Source organism: Brachycentrus maculatus, unplaced genomic scaffold, assembly GCF_059751285.1.
Source record: "Brachycentrus maculatus isolate JH-2025_06_01 unplaced genomic scaffold, ASM5975128v1 h1tg000261l, whole genome shotgun sequence".
Classification (NCBI taxonomy): Eukaryota; Metazoa; Arthropoda; class Insecta; order Trichoptera; family Brachycentridae; genus Brachycentrus; species Brachycentrus maculatus.
Window position 1 is genome coordinate 1,286,737 of NW_028281012.1, and position 6,000 is coordinate 1,292,736.

Genomic DNA, 6,000 nt, shown 5'->3' on the forward strand with positions numbered 1-6,000 from the left:
GCAATAAAAAGTAAATAAAATAGTTTTGGAGACCGAATTTTGGAGCCCTAAGTCAAGGAATCTTTCAAATTCTGCCGAGTTTTAGACTGGCTAGGGAGTGTTCCTAGTCAGAATCACATCGGGAGGGTTCCCTATTTGTTTCCCGACAGGTGAAACATGTTTTTTAAACACATTTTTTAATCGCAATGTTAGTGTAATGTGTGAACGTAACAGCAACACATGCAATACTAGACGTTGAATTTTTTACATTTTTAATGTGCTTATTTATTCAAGATTTTTTTTAGATTTTCATTGCTTTTCAAGTATTATGAAATAATATATGTTTGAAATATGCGCTTTCTACTTTATTTACTTTCCATTCAACGAGACTGAAACGCAGCAACGCATTACGGAGTACAGCTAGTAAAGAAGAAAATTAAAATAATTATTTTAAAAACTTACCATTCCACCAGTTAGTTGTAAATACCGCGAAATGGCGTCGTTGGATTTAGAGAGCAATTCAAAGCTCATTTCCAGTTTCCGGATGCAATGTTGACTTACAGTCATCATTCTTGCATGGGTCTTTCGCACACTCGGGACCTCTTGTCCACTGTATTTCAACATGATATTATTTGCTCTGTTGCGCATCTCGACGAATTCGTCCATCAGAAGGTCTGCTTCAGCCATTAAAATTCTCGATATCCTTTCAGGGCAGTCTCGCCTGAAATATATATCGGTCCTTTATACATAAATCCAGTCAAACTTCGGGTTGCAGACTTAATTAGTTCTGTTACACTCTTTGTACTCACTCTAAATGGGCCAGTCCTCCGGTCAACTTGCACACGGGGCAAACGATTTCCTTAAACAAAGGGCACTCCACATATCCATGGACATTATACAGCCTGTGGGGGCGACTAAGATCTTTGCAGTACTCACACAAACCCAACTGAAACAATTACAGTATCCGTAACTTAATTATTGAGTGTATCGCAATATGTATTTTTTTTATCAAATATCATTAGACTACTAATTCAAATATGTACAGGTACATACGATATAAGATGCCAAGACAGTAAAATCATATTATTTCGAGTAGGAGTAGCTTTAAATTACTGACAACATTTTGAGTGTGTCCGAATACTTGTTTAAAAATAGTGAAGGATATTGGTATTGAAAACCAAGTTAAGACACAAAATGCGGAAAACTGTTCTAGTGGAACGGAAGGTCTGTTGACGATAGTCAAGAGTCCAACATCACATAAGGAGTTTTATATGGTCTCCTCTCAGCAATGAGCAAATGCGGAGAAATTCCTGAAGTGGCCCACATCACATAACCTTCTTCATCCAACACAGTTTTAAATAATAATAATAATAAAATAAAACAGAAAATACGTAGAAGAAGCGAAAATTTACCTAATTTACTATAAACCTTGCATATTTAAATCGTTCGTAGATATAAATTCGGCTTCTCGCACAACCGATCGCATGCTGAATCATCCAGATTGCGAGTTCCCCCTTAAATCCCTTGTTCCTACCCTTCAACGCTGACTCATAGCTAAGTATAAAATATCTATATTCCTTCTTACATGGCGTTTATCTAATACAAGAATTACTAAACCGGGTAAAAATAAGAGCGCGATACACTTACTATATGTTCAGCTAATATTTTTGTGGCCTTGTCGCAGGAGGTAACTAGCGTCCCATGCAGTAGCGACCACTATCCTATTCAGTCGTACACAAAATGAGCAGTCTCTAAATTAAACATATTTCAATGAAAACGATTTTAAATACTATAATAATTTTGTGACGATCGAAAACCACTCACTTTCAAAAGAAGACGAGGGGAAATAGATTCAGAAAAACCACCAGGGCCAGATGAAGTATTTTACAAACAGTAACAACTAACAATAAACAGTAAAACTAACTAAAAGTAACTTTTGAATAGGAATGGTATTGATACGAGTATATTATAAGTTAAACTGCTTAATCAATATATAGCACTGGATTTATAACTACAGAATATCTCCTATTGATATTAGTGTACATTAATGAATAAAGAACAATAAGTTTGATGAGTCATAGGGCGTTTGTGCACTACACGGAATTACACCGAATTTTACCGTCCGTCACGTCAGTTAGCATATAAAACGGATGATTGGCTTGTGCTCTGTCCATTTTTCTTCGGTTCCGTGCTCTTGATCGGTGCGTGAACACGTTGCGCGTAAATTCGATCACTCTAAACTGTCGTAGTCACTTTCATTTTTCAAAACCGGACTGCCGGACGGTAAAATTCCGTGTAGCGCACAAACGCCCATAGGCGTTGTCCTAACGGTGGGGTCTGTAGTTTCGACTGACATTTCATCGTAACGTAACGTTGTAACGTCGCTTGCGGTGAGAATCAGCGAGCATTTGAAACTATGGATGGAGCGCTCGGCTCGCTGTACTGACTATACGAATGCTCGCATCGTAACGTGCTACGTTACGACGAAATGGCTCCGGTCAGTCTCTACCATATACATACAGCGCGATAACGTGATCGTCGCGGGTTCTCGCTAATTTTACTTATACGAATCCGCGATTCAACATACAGATCTCGAATAATTATCGCGTAATGCAGCCGCTGCACTAAAATGTTTGACAATCTATTCGCGCAAACTAAGTTCGTACGAAGCACGATCAAACATATTGATATCGAATAGGTGTCCTAATTGAGATTCGCGCGATAATCGTGTTGCGTCATTGGGGACGAACGAACGACATCGCGCATGGTCGTTCGCTATTAGGACACCCAATGCATTTTTCTCATGGTGTTTGTTGGTTTATTTATTATTAAATTAAAATAAAAAATCACAAGACTAATCGGTGGCATTCTTATTAAAATATGTAGAGAAATAAGGGAGATATCAAGGTTTAAACTTTACATATTTGAATAAAACGAAAAACAGTCATTGGGTGAGTTATGGGGCGCGTCCCTTTATGTATCTGCTTTAAAAAACTGTTTTAGTAGAGTAGTATTGATTCGTTTATGTGACGTCATTCGTTGCCAACTTACGAAAACAACGTATTTATGAAGGCGAATTTTGCAAAAGAATATAATGAATGAAAATATTGATTATATCGGTTGCTATAAACATAAAACGAGTCTTTCACAATCCTTTATAGGCAGAGTATGTTAAATTGGATATTCCTCCCGAGTGATACCCTATGTTCGCTATCGTACAATCGCGTATTCGCGTTGCATAAGTACGACGCCATATACAATGTTATATGTTAAAGATCTTTCCCCGCATAATCCACGGTAAAATATTCTAAACATGTGAATTAAATATCGGTAGGACACAACTTGGTTTCAAAAAATGGGTTTCGAACGCCAAAGGTTCTCTCTTGCATCATGCTACTTAAAAATACCGATATATGACTAGGATCTGCGGGTAGGATATTAAGGATAGGAAATATAAATGTATAAAATATATCACATTTTTATGTGTCTGCCTCCATTTGTTTTCTACCATGAGGGTGTGGGTGAGGGAGGCCCTGGATTGGATTCCCGGGGGGTCAAAATAATCATTACTACACTCTAATATTTATAAAATATTACCCTGGACTCGTTGGTCTGAAGCTTGAGATTTATCTATAAAATTAACGATCAACCTAATAATGTATCAATATCGTTCAGTACCATTGGGTGCGGATAAGGATAAAAGGAAGAATATCACAAATACCCGGACCGATTGAAAATAAATATTTCTTGAATTCATTGTGCGATAGGCGTAAATCGAACCCGTGACGCCAGTTTTGCAATCGAGCGTCTACCCAATTACGTCACGGCACCTATTATGACGACTAACGTCTCACTGCCTGTGACATCGCTATATTGCGAATGTGGACAGGGTAGAGAAGTGAACCATATTCATTCGTTATTTCTTTTTTGTTGTTGTATATTTTGGATCTAATTTTTAAAAATGTGCCATGCATTCGTCGGGATTTAATAAAAATGTATTCGTTGCAATACTACTTATTACTTTCAAGGATTCGACACCCCACCCTAGTATCGATCTGTACTCTATTATTTTATGACAATCTATAAAAAAAAATTGTCATTATTTTTTTCGCAAATAAATCTTTGACCTGGCAGAAAGTCCACTCTTCGAGTGAATGTCAAATAAGATGATAAATAAAAAAGATAGCACTAATGCGGAATTGGTAGAAAACTACAGTGAAATCGGTAAAAATAGTTAATTTCACCCTAATACGTCCCGAAATGTGTTAAATTATACTAAAAATAAAAACACAATTAAGGGTGTGCTTCTTCAGTTAATTTCAAATCAATTTGATGAACATACTGTGTCCAAATTACAATACAAATATTGATAAAAACTCTAGAAAAAATGACCAAAAAATTTTCAGAGAATAATTATTTTAAAGTTACTTACGTTAAGAAACAAAAGATAACTTTGCATCGTTCCAGATGTCTACTATTTACTTTGTACTGGTAACTGTCGTTCACAGGACTTAACACTTGCAGGTACAACAGACAAATGAATGGAAAACTATATCAATTCGATGACATCCGGTATTTAATAAAATATGAAACTATCCAGTAATTTCAGTTCTGCAACCTGAAAATGCCATTTCCGTAGTTTTCACAAATTCACGGATACAGCGAAAAAAAAGCTGAGAGTGCGTGAAGAGAAATACTAGAATAAAAAAATATACGTTTCCTAAATCGTACGTACCTACGTACTTGAGTTTTTGCACTTAAGAATATTTTGTCTCATAATCATTATTTTGTTAATAACGTGTAATGAAAATATTAATGGCGAAGGTGATTGACGAAAAAGTCTAGCTATCAATAACAGCTTGCGCTTACCTGTTTTAATTGTAATATTGGCCCGGCCTGAGTACGGCCCATTGGCACATCTAACTTTGTTTGTGGTCATCTACCTACATTATGACTGACGGAAGTACGTCAGCACCATTTTTGTAATATGAATCCAGCCATAGAAATACACCGACTAGATTTCAAAAACTTTTGTAATTGGCTAGCCTGAACTTCTGTTACCGTGTTTATATTTCGAATTGAAATGTAAAAAAATGTAATTGGCTCAAAAGAACGATCTGTTTTAACTCTACGTTGATTCTACGAATTATAATACGAGTACATTATCACCCAAACGCATTACATCAAATACACTATGGTAAACTAACTAAACAAGTGTTACGCCTTTTCATCGCAGGGGTAGGCAGAAAGGATAGAACACCAAATCACTCTGTCTTTGAAACATTATTATTCTCTCCCACATTTGAACGTCAATTTTATCGACAATGCTTTTCTCGGGTTTTCATTATTTCATTGTTTTACCATTCGAACATCTATCATATAATATATCATTTTGCAACACATTTGTCTAAGCGATTGCATTTAGACTGTATTCTGCCTACATTTATCCTTCTTTTGCCAACTCCTTTCTTCACTTCCATTCATTAGGGCTGGTGTCAGACTTTACAATTAGTTGTAATATTACAAAAATTGAAGTAACAAAAATACTTTAACGAGAATAACAAAACATTTTTCTCCGCGAAAAGTAGGTTGTGTAAAGCTGTGACGTTATTTAAAAAGATACACTTTTACGTGTCATAGTTTATAAACAAAATATAATAAATTGATATAAATATAATACATATATTAAATAACTATTTTTTTATTTGTTAATTATACGCTATTTCTTGAACGCCGGATGTAGGCCAGTCGTTTGATCTCCAGTGTTATGCGTGTGGTGTAAAAAGGAGATGGACATTAAGTGGACTGACCGGAGCATTTCGTCGTAACGTAACATTCGCGGCCAGCATCCGAACATCGGATGGAGTACTCGGAACGAGCTCTATATCGAGCGACTATACGAATGCTCGAGTCGTAACGTGTTACGTTATGACGAAATGAGTCCGAAATGAGTGAATTGCGAGAAAACTGTAAAAATTCGGGGTAGTGGACAAGCTCCCTTAGGGCGAAAATTCCGTGTAA